The following is a 12,143-nucleotide window of genomic DNA, read 5'->3' on the forward strand; positions in this document are numbered from 1 at the left end:
AGAACTCTGAATAAGATTTATTATGCTTTTAAGATACCATCCTTTATCACAATAATGTACATTACTATGTGTGATTTCTCATCTTATGTGACTGTCTCAACCAAGTTGTGTGTTTCTTGAAGGCAAGATACTATGGGACTACACTCATAACAAGTGCTCCTTAAGCACTGATAACAATTAAGTAATGAATCAGAGTATGGAATCATGGGATGTTAAAGCTGAAATGGGTCTTACAGCTCCATGAGTCTAACCACCTCTTTTTACAATAAAGTAAATTAGTAACTACTAATAAACATTTGAGTATATATTTATGTGAGACATTTCATATGCATTTGCTCACATCAGCCCCTCTACATAGGTACTATTATTACTCCATATTAAAGACAAGGAAAAAGATCAGGGAGGTCAAGTAACGTGTCCAAGATCCCACAGCTTGTTAGTGCTCACATTTGGACTGTAATCAAAGTGATTGGAGCCCAGAGTTTGTGCTTTGCCAAAGCCCAGAGGTAGATATTAACATATTTACACTGATCATATGGCTGGTTACTAAAAGAGTCAGGCCTAGAATTGAAATTGGATTACTTCCCAGAGTAGTAGCTCATGTGGGCCCACTAGTGCAAATATTTACTTAAAAATAAGTTTCTGGCTTGATTAGTTCTTCATTTTTATTTAGAAAAATTTGAAAAGACTCTACATGTAAATTACTCCTGAAAAATTTTCCCTCTGAAACACGTATCTTAGATCTGAAAAAAGTTAGCTTTGACTCTCTCCCATTTCTTAAATAAGGAAACAGAGGCTGAGAGAGATGAGACTCATCCAAGATCATCCCACAGCTAAGGGAAGACAGGGAACTGGGACCATGTCTCCTGCTTCCTGTGGAAAGGCTGCCTCCCCCACATTCTGATTCTATGTGTTAATAGAGGCCTCTGTCTCCCGTGCTCTATACATCCATGTTTCAGACATATCCTTCCAGAACTTTCCATTTCCCCATTTACTTTCACATGTATTTCCAAGTATTTCCAATCTCTGATATTCTCCTTATTTATTATTGTCTACATCAGCGCCAGTTTATGCACATCCCCAGATCAGCTCTTTGCTACCTGCCCCCTGCCTCTAGCTCAGTGGAAAGCTCTGGCCACTGCCACTGGTGTCTCTCCTCCTAACACTGCTGAAGATCTCCTCCTTCCAAGGGGAAGGCTGGAGGCTGCATGGGCTCCATCATGGCCCACATGGTAGCAGCCACAGCATCTCCAACACCAAATCCATCCATATAGACGCACAGAGGCTCTGCACTGTGCAGATGGGATATGGATTTTCCATCAGTTGTCCAAAGGGGTCAAGTAACATAACAAAAAATGGAGCAAACTTAAGGCAGGTAGAAACCAGCAGATAAATTAATTTCATTTCTTTCCTACGGTGCACTTCTTCAGACACAGTGATCCCATATAGCCTGTCTGGAGACATCCTTGTGACCGAAATATCAGCTTTCTTTTGAAGCTGTGGCCACTGCAGTAAAGATCCACCCTCCTTCTCTGTATGTCCCCTCACTCTTACTACCCTGGGGTTGTACTCTCAATAAAATATTAGCATGAACACTCTGCCTCCAGCTCTGTTTCCTAACCAACTCATATCACAAAAGCTTCATAGCAGTGGGTATGTTTGGGAGGAATAAAACTCACAAATTAAAAATATTCTTTCACAGACTCAGTTGGCAATTGCTGTGGATTAACACTCTTTTCTGAGATATTCTGAGTCCTGGCAAGGGGGAGAAGGGACGTACGGGAGGCCCCACAGAAGAGGTGGAGGCTGGCTGTAATGCTCATTATTTATCTCCATTTGTTTCTCCCATTTAACAAGCAGTTTAACATTTCAGCTCTCAACAGATATTTCGCGAACCTAGGAGGGAAGGTCCTCAAGTGAGTTGAGGCAATGGATGTGTATATTCTTCTAGGATATCTAGAATATTTAGGCAATTACTTACACTTTGGGTTGCTATTAAGTTCAATGCTGAGGGCCAGTAACTCCCTCCCCTTTGAAAGCTAGATGTTAGCTACCCACTGTGACCCTGGAGGAGGGAAGAGGTTTAACTGATGAGAAGAAAGGCTCAGGAAAGCAGCTGGCAGCCCTGGAAGTTGAGCCATCAGGACATGTCTGTGGGTGTCCAGCTATGTAGGGCACCTGGACAGGACAAGGCATCTGATACGGGCACTTCTGGAGAAATTATTTTTGGGGTGTTTTTTTTTTTTGTTTTTCATTTATTTAGTTTATTGATCTGTTTCAACAATATTTTTTGAGGTATAATGGCACGGACAGGACAAGGCATCTGATACGGGCACTTCTGGAGAAATTATTTTTGGGGTGTTTTTTTTGTTTGTTTTTCATTTATTTAGTTTATTGATCTGTTTCAACAATATTTTTTGAGGTATAATGGCATGGCAATTTGAATATAACCACCGATCTTCACAAAATAATTTTATTTTTTTCTGCCTGGTCTGGTAGCATCTTGCACTGTGACATTCCTATACATACATAAGCATTTTATCAAGTACAAATGTTTTTTTGTTTTTTTTTTTTTTTTAAAAGATGACCGGTAAGGGGATCTTAACCCTTGACTTGGTGTTGTCAGCACCACGCCCAGCCAGTGAGCGAACCGGCCATCCCTATATGGGATCCGAACCCGGGGCCTTGGTGTTATCAGCACCACACTCTCCCGAGTGAGCCACCGGGCCGGCCCTCAAGTACAAATGTTAAAAGCAGAGTGACTTAAGCAATCACCTATACAAAGGTAAATAAACACTATAGGTTATTTTTCTTGAATCATTTTTGCTGCATAGTGAATTATAATTACATGTCAGTATAATGTTGCTGATCTATAAAATCCACTCTGAACTGTGAGGGATGGAAACTACCTATGACAGAGCTGATCTGAGTTTTGTTTTGTTTTGTTTTTAGCTTCCACAGATGGGAAAGATAAAAAGAATCCAGCATTCAAAGATCCTAGAAACTTATTTTTCTTTTTTTTTTGTCTTTCTGTCTCTTTTTTCGTGACCGGCAACGGATTGCAACCCTCAGTGTCGCGCCCGTACCGGACCGGGACCGGCAACGGGATCGCAACCCTCGGTGTTGCCCCCGCTCCTCGCTCAGCCAGTGAGCGGCCGGTCTGTATGTGGGATCCGAACCCTCGGTGGGAGCGCCGCCGCGCTTCCCAAGCGGCGCACTGTAGCAGTGCACCACCGGGCCGGCCCTAGAAACTTATTTTTCTAATCAATATAAAAAAAATCTTTCAGTAATTCTCATCTATCTCCTATCATTTCCTTATTGTAGCATTGTTGAATAGACAAAGATAGAGTCGGTAGTAGATACTGAAGTGAAGCTATGTTTGTTATGGGATTATGGATTAAGCCATTTATTTAAAAAATCTACCAGGTAACTTTACAGCAAGTTGAGATCCTGATATATACATCTCAACTTTATAATTTAAGATTACAGTTAAATAGTTCTAATTCACTTGAGTTACTAGGGTAATAAGACAATTAGAAACCATATAGCTTATTTAAAAGGACATGCTTAACATTTTCTGACATTACTCCTAAACTTGGATGAAGAACAAAATCCCCCCGAAATGAATATTCAGCTCTAAAACTTAAGTGGTTGAGAGTTGGTAGCAAAAGCTTTCATGGTTTAACATTTCCACCATGGAGTAGATACAAATAAACAAAGGTAACTGCTGTTTAAACATCTAATAAATAAGAAGTTAACATGAACCAATCAGCTAAAATTAGAAGGTAAGAATACTGCATTCCAGTTGGAATACTTTCTATTAAAGTTTCATATTTTCAAAATGAACAGTAATGTAGTTTCCTTATGTCTTAATGCAATTTCACTTCTGGTGAAATTATATCTGCTAATATCTGAGCACTTTCTATCTGATAAGCACTACTTTAAATGTTTTACAAGGGTTAACTTAGGGCCGGCCCGGTGGCACACTGCTACAGTGCACCGCTTGGGAGTGTGGTGGCGCTCCCGCCGAGGGTTCGGATCCCACATACAGACCGGTTCCCGCTCACTGGCTGAGCAAGGTGCGGGCGCGACACAGAGGGTTGCAATCCCGTTGCCGGTCCCGGTCTGGTACAGGCGCGACACTGAGGGTTGCGATCCATTGCCGGACATGAAAAAAGACAAAAAAAAAAAAAAAAAAAGGGTTAACTTATTTAACACTTACCACAAACTATAAGGTAGATAATATTATTATCCATATTTATAGATGAGAAACTGAGATAAGGAAGCACAAAGGGTTCAGTAACTTGCCCATGGTCACTCAGCCTGAAAGGGGCAAAGCCAGGATTCAAATCCAGAATCTATTCTCATAGCCACTGTGACACTGTGATACTGTCAGACAAGCTGCAGAAACCTCAGTCCATGGAGGGGACAGAGCAAATTGCTAATCTGTGGCCATTATTAAGCTATTGTCTCTCAGCTTCAAACCCATCTTTCTATACCTGGCTTTGTGATGCTGCGGACTAGGACTCTGCAAACCACATTTCCACTTTGCCAGCTGGCTCATTATTAGCCTTGCCAACAGGGGGCTCCCTGGGAGACTTGCAAGGCTGGAAGTGGAAGAAGGGGCACGTCTGCTTCCTGTGGGCTTCTAGTTCCTCTCTGGCTCCCTGCTCCAGTAAGCAATACCCTCCCAATGCTCCTCCACCCTGGCCGGGGCAGTGCCTTCTGGTAGCAGCGACCGACCCAGTTGGCAATTTTTCCAGCTCTTGTAGAACCACTTTTATCACGTTCTCAGCAGAGGCTCCAGCACCCACTGGCAGAAGGTTCCTCCTCAAAGGTCAGCGTCCCAGTCCCCAGGACCCCTCCTTGGAACTCAGAAACACTAGCCCAGCTGAACAGCCCCCCTTCCTCAGAGACCTAAATTTTAGCTCCCTGAGGCCCCTCCTGTAAATTTCTAAGTTTTAATCATCTCAATCTCTTTCCTTTGTTTCTCCAGTTCCAGGGGTGGAAGTTCCTTCCTGCAGTTGCTTCATTTGTGACACAGTTTTTCTTTTGCCTTTGCAAAGGTTTTTTAATACCTAGTCTACAATTCTTCATATTAAATTTTCTCTGTCAAAGTAACTGTTGTTTTCTGTCTCTTGATTAGACCCTGACAAATACACTGTTTTATGGTTAATCCTGCCACTTGGGTTTGCATCAGGGTTTAATAATTTATCAATAGCTCACAGATGTCGCCAAGGTTGGGGGAAGGTGAGTGTGGAATAAACCCAGCCAGTAAAAATTCTGGGAAAACAAAAAGATTCAGATCAACTTACAATCCATCATTCTCAAGAAAACAATGCGAAATTTTTCACACCTGCCAATTCCTCATTTTATGCAGCAATGATATTCTAAGTCTTCACCTTTTATGAGATCAATACTGGAGAAATATCCAAGTATCTCTTGTCAATAAAGGTCATGATACATTTCTAATCTTATCAAAATTAAGAGGTTTCAGAAACATACATAATGGAGAGCAAGATCTTGCCCTGTGAGACTTCTCAATACCATCTTTATCTTCCCAGCATGTAAGAATCACTCAGGCTATTTTTGTGATGATGGATAGTGGGAAATCTCTGGAGTAGATGGCAAAGTACTTGGGTTCTAATCCCAGCTATGCCACTTTATACTATCTTGGTGACCTTGGGAAAAGCATACTTCTCAGTTAATTTATCTGAGCCTCAGTTTCTTTATCTGTCAAATGGGGTTATTAATATTGCTTATTCTACCTTATAAGCTTACTCAACTCTCTAAGTATTAATTGGTCATCCATAGGCAAGATCTTGTAATAGGTATCCCAAGATGTACAAAGAGAAGTAAAACATAGTCTCTGCCCTAAAGGAATTTATAATCCAGTATTTTTCTATGCATTGAACAGACAGTTATGGAACACCACCTACAGGCACTGTGCTAGGAGCTTAGGATACAGCAATGTTTAAAATATGGTTCCTCTCTTCAAGGGGATTACAGTCTAGTGGAGAGATAAGATAGGGCACAGACAACTAGAACAAGAAACAGAGTGTGCAATAAGAGGTGAAAACAAGTAAGTTAAAGAAGTAGAAGGTCTACACCAAGGTGTGAGAGAGGAGAAGCTTTTTGGATCTGGTGCCATTTGAACTGACAATGAACAAAAACTTAAAGAAGGAAAGATGGAGTAAGTGACCAGAAAAATGAGCCTGTTTAGCTGTCAGAAGGGCCTGAAAGTGGAGTGGAGTTGATAGAAATGAGGAAGAAGAAATGAATGTGAGCGATATTAGATGAACAATGCTTGGAAATCCATGTGGGGCAATTACAACAGTAAACAAGGGTTACTGATGAGGATACAATGGTAAATAGGGCAGGCATGGCCTATTTGCAAGAAGCTTTAGATTAGTTAACATTAGTAAAGTTTCACTAGTATGGTCTCTGTTTTGAAATATAGTGTGTTGATAGAAAATTTGAGGTTCAGTAAAGCCAACAGATCAGGAAACAATCGCCATTGAAAAGATGGTTCGTTGTACTCACAGATCCCAAGAGGAGGGGACACATCATGCCATACAGTGGCGGGGGGGGGGGGACACCGGGAAGCACCAGGGCTGATCAGGAAGCAGAGAGAGGGGGAAATTGTGAGCAAGAGCTTTTATTGTGGTTTCCACGGACAGGAACAGATGAGGTAAAGCAAACACATTTAGGATAGGCTAGTTTGAATAATTTCAGCAGGCTCTGGAGCATAAGGACTATCCCTTGTTCCCCGGTTCTTGGCCCTAGGGTGATTAGGCTATGTAAGATTGTAAGATAAAGGTGATGTGGGTATGGGCTCTGGATTGTTGCTTTGCATTTGAAAGGTGTGCTCACAGGTAAATTGTTTACCATCTCTAGGAATTAGCTAACACTGGGAAGGGATGTCCTTCCAGGGTCAGCAAGTCCCCACATGTCAAAGCATCGGATTACAACAAATAAAAGACATGGTTCATACAGTCTCCTTAAAAGAGGGAGAGTGTATTCAGCTTTGTATTCATCGCAATACTTTGTACATAATACGCGTAGAGAGTACACAGTGTTTTTTGGATGATCAGATTAATATATCCACCCATTGACTCTGTAACCTTCTTGGAGTTGGACAATTAACACAACTTTCAGGTACCAGCTGGGTGTGGTCACTTTCTTAGGGAGGCCCTTTCTGATTCTCAGACTAAGTTCGTGTGGACACTGCGTCCACTAGGGTGGACACCGCAGTGCACTACTCCAAGCCCCCTTCAGTGAAGGAGGGCTGAGAGCAGATAGTGAAAGAAAGTGAGCCGAGATGCCAGGTACCGTTCAAGCTTTATTAAGGAAAGAAATCTGCTGGGCTGTGCTCAGAGTAGCAGGCAGCCTATGCTGCCCTGAAAAGGGGACACCACCAGGCGTGGGGGTGGTAGAGCTTATATAGTGCACCAAGGGCTGGCTGAGAGGGTCATTATGCTAATGTGGATGAGGTGGAGAACTGCGTCCTTGCAGAAGCAAAAGGCGTTTCTGTTTAAGTCAGGAGGCTTCTCGTAATGGGAGGGGAAGGGCAGGGAGGAGGTGGGTGACACCATTTTGTACTTGGGCTTGTCTAAAGTGGCACTGGTTATGTTGCAGATCTATTAGATAGCCTTCAGAAGTTGCCTTCAGTAGACCGCATAAAAGTTGAATAAGTGATCCTTTTAAAAATTAAAGGTTCTATTAAAACCAAAATGAAAGGTGAATGAGCAGTTATTTATTTTGTGGCCAAAACTACTTTATATATTTAGTATTAATATTAATAATATTAATATTTTTTCCATTTCAATAGACAGAAATTCAACTTGAACTTGCTTAGAGAAAAAAGTGAATGTGTTATTACTGGAGTGCTGTCTTCAGGCATGGCTGGATCCAAGGGGTCAAACGATGTCATCAGAATTCTCTCCATTTTCATTTGTCTCACATCAATTTATCTCTCTGTGCAGAACCTCGTATTTATTTTTTTGTTTTGGTTTGGTTTTTTAAGTGAAAATAGCCTGTCTGTCACTGGGGACAATGGCCTCAAGCAGCTCCAGCTTATCTTATACTTTAGTAGGAAGAGAAAGACCATCTTTTTCCACTGGAATCTATGTAAAATTTCAGGAAGGAAACAGATGGACTTTTATATTAATCAGGATACAGTCTGGAAATAAAAATCACACTAATTATTTGAACAGTAAAATTTTAACATAAACAATTTTTTAAAACTAGAACAGTAGAAGGTAGTTCACAAAAAGTTAACTCCCCTCTCCCCCTGCTTTTTTATTTTTTAAATAAAAGTGACTAAAAACAAAAAAACAAGGACTCTAATGGGTCCAGAAACAGCAGGTACAAAATAGCAGCTACTAACTGTAGGCTTAGGATAAATGAACAACAAAGAAATTAAAAACTAAGAGAGCCCCTCCCCCTCAAGGATGGAATTGAGACTGTTTGAAAGGGCATAGCTAACACGGGAGCCAGAAGCCTACTGGTTGTAAGGAAATTTGCCATAGGGCACAGGCCAGCGACACCTACAGAAGCGGCTTGCCATTGTGGGATGCTGTGGACTGACTGCAACTGGTCTGTAGAAATATCCCACTATTGCCAGAAGGTAAGTCTAAGCAAAGCTGCTGGGAAGTGATTGCTAATGGGGAAATCATGGCCTGAGGATATAGCTGGAGCTCCCATGTGCAGCCCCTGGGCTCCTACCCTGATTAATAATGATAATGTAGGACCAGAGCCTGGATGGGGTATCTTCATGCTACTATTACCTTGCAGGGTCACTCCATTGCCCTCTGTTGAAGTTTAACATTCCTCTAGCAGGCAAAGGAGAAATGTTCACAGGGCTCAGCTCCAAGATCACAAAGCAAGGCAAAGAAGGGTAGATGAGAGCTGGGAGACAATAGTTAGGCACAATCCTCCTTGGGTCATATGCACAGCCCTGAATCAATCACTGTGACCAGGGTGGAAGGAGGACTCTGATTAGCTAAGTCCAGGCCAAGTTCATGTGCACATTCCTGTGGTCAAGCAAAGGGCAGGGGGAACAGCTCCACCTGTACACATGGAATGGCTTCCCCATAGAAAAGATGGATTCTTCTACCAGAAGAAAGGGAAGAATGCTAGGCAAAGAAAAATAACAGATACCTTATATGTTGTATGTTGACCTTAAAATGTCTGGTTCTATTTGGGATTGTTAGTATAAAAAAGAGAAAATTAAGATCTTTCTCTAAGATTAATAAAACTGCATTTATCCATTCACTTAAGAGATATTTATTAAGCACCTACTATGAGAGGAGCACATCCTCACCAGTCCTGAACTACTGGCATCTTTGTGGACTCTGGCTAAATCGAAAGGTAAAAAAAATGGTTGAGATGAGAAAATGGTACCTTTATTTACAGACTAAAATGTCCTAGGAAATATGTCAACAATTTTGCAGCAAAGTTTTCAAAGACTTTCATGGTCAAATTGGAACAAGCCAATATGATCTAGTAGTTAACAGCACATACTACAGGGCAAGACTGCTGCGTTCAAAGTCAGCTCCACTACAATGTAATACTGGGCAAGTAACTGCTACCTGGGGCCTAAGTTTCCTCATAGGTAAAGTTGAACAACACTACTTACCTCATAAGATTGTCAGGAATATTAAATAAGCTCACATCTGTAAAGCTCTCAGAACAGTGCCTGGGAAATAGCACTATACCACTATAGCTACTATTATGAATTGGGTCTTACTATTTGGATGTCACGTAATGTGACTTTCACTTCATTAGCTCATTTGAAATCATCTTATCTACAGAATAAGAAAATAACCTATTTAAAAACATCTAACTGCTACATGTTTCTTATCACTCATAAAAGAGGCCATCCCATAGGAATAATTATATTTTTCACTATTTCATGATATTAAAGTAGCTCCTTTATGAACATAAATCACATATTTCATGAAAACAAAAACAAAACAAAACTGTTCTTGGTGTTATAGCATACAGCAGAAAATACAAACCTTATCTTTATAATTTTCTTTAAACTGACAAATACTAATTGTACATATATAGGGTACAGTTATATTTCAATACATGTATATAATATGTGGTGATCAAATCAGGGTAATTAGCACATCCATCATAGCAAAACTGTGTTGTCTCTTTGTGATGACAGCATTTGAGCTCCTCTCTTCTAACCATTTGGAAACATACAACAAATTGTTAATTAAAGATGCCTAACACTACTGTAGACCATTAAAACTTATTTTTTTCTATCTAGCTGTAATTTTGTATTCGTTAACAACCTCTTCCTATCCATCCTCCTTATAATCTTCCTTTAAATATTTGTAAAATTATATGCAAAGAAAAAATCTTCCTGAAAACTTATTTGTGTATACATTTTGTCAAAAGAGAGTTTTTTCATAGAGTACTTTTTGGATTTCTTTTTTCCTTTTAAAAGCGAACTGCCTGTATAAAACCAATATTTTAAAATCACACCAGATCATTCTGAGCAAGGGATGTACTCCATCTCCGGCTGAGTCAGAGAAAGCCTTTCTTAATGAGGACTCTGGCACTGACTTTGAACCTCTGAGGCCTTCGTATTGTGACACATTCTCCAATATTAGTGATGAACTAAGTCTGAGATATCAGGTATCTCAGCAAGTCCTCATCAGTGAGTGTTACAACGTCAGAGAAGAACAGTCTCGCAAAAAGAAGGAACTGTTTCTTTTCCTTTCGGAGATAGGGCTGAATTCTATAACTCTTACAATAGTCAGAGTTATGGGACTATATAGAGTATCTATAACCAGATGAAAACAAATGGAAACCAGAGAACAGCTCAAAAAGTACATCCATTTGGAAATTACCTTAAATCACCATGGTATACATACCCACCCACATGCATATACACACACTCACAAAATGCTCCTAAACCAGAATCATCAAGGAAGTACTGGATTAAGTAAAAGTTATGATATAATACAATAATAGAATTTTGTGTGTATAACAGAAGATTCAATGTTTTCATAACAACATTATCCTGATTCCTACAAATAAGTTTAAGAAATACAACATAAGACTGGCATTTTTCGATCTGGCATATAATCATACATAAAAAGGTATCAAGTTCAGGACTCTATGAATGAAGAAGACTTAGTTGCAGTAACATTTTCCTACTAAAGACATTGTTACCAAAGGTGGACACAATAAATGTGAGACAGAGACCATCATCCTACTTGTTGAGCTTTAAGGAGGGTTACCATTTTTCCACAGAATATTCTTTTTCCTCAAAGGTAAAATGGGGACGATGATATCTGTCTTTTAGCTTTGTTGGAATATTAAATGAAACAGTGTAGATTTCAAAGGCCAGCACAGAGCCTGGCATTGATTAGTGCTGATAACTAGTATTTTCGCCCCTCTTCTGGACATCACTCCAGGACTTGGTGCTGTGAGGCCATACACAACCACAATCTTTTGCATAAAGTAAAAGGGATTTGGGGTATGGGTCTGAAAGAAGACACAGAAGTTGGGACTCAGCTTTTATCTGCACAGTGTCTACAACTACCTCCTCGTGCACCTGCAGAGCAGTCCTGAGAAGATCAGAACTCTAGTTTAGCAAATTCCCAACTAGGCCAACTCTGTAATTCCAAAGGACCAATTACCTGCCTTAGCCCTGAACTCTATGTAGACCTAACATTCCTATAACTTGTGAATGTGAAAAAGGAAGAGTTATGTTGTGATTTGCTCACATGATTATCCTGTGACTCATGTACTGGTAGGACACTTAAGCAAATAAATAATTCTATGGTTGCAAAAGAATGTAAAAATTTTAAAAACTAGGTTTGGAAGTGATCAAAACAGGATTCCAAAACTGAAAATTAGAAGAAAAATCATTCCTTGGTCTCTGGGGGAAAAAAACTAATACGAATAAAATAGATTTGAACTATTTTTCGATTTAGAAATTATAGTTGACTCCTCTAGTTGTGGGTCTTATAGAACTTAGGCTTCTGTTCCTTAGTTAACACAAAAGTTAATCTATAGGTCTTATAAGCAAGAAACTCTTCTGAGTAATTTGCCTCTCTCTACACCTGCTGGGCTATATCTACATAGATACAAGCTCCGTTGCTTACCCAGGATGGTGG

The sequence above is a fragment of the Galeopterus variegatus genome, unplaced genomic scaffold (assembly GCF_000696425.1).
Source record: "Galeopterus variegatus unplaced genomic scaffold, G_variegatus-3.0.2 Scaffold793, whole genome shotgun sequence".
In the NCBI taxonomy this organism is placed as follows: domain Eukaryota; kingdom Metazoa; phylum Chordata; class Mammalia; order Dermoptera; family Cynocephalidae; genus Galeopterus; species Galeopterus variegatus.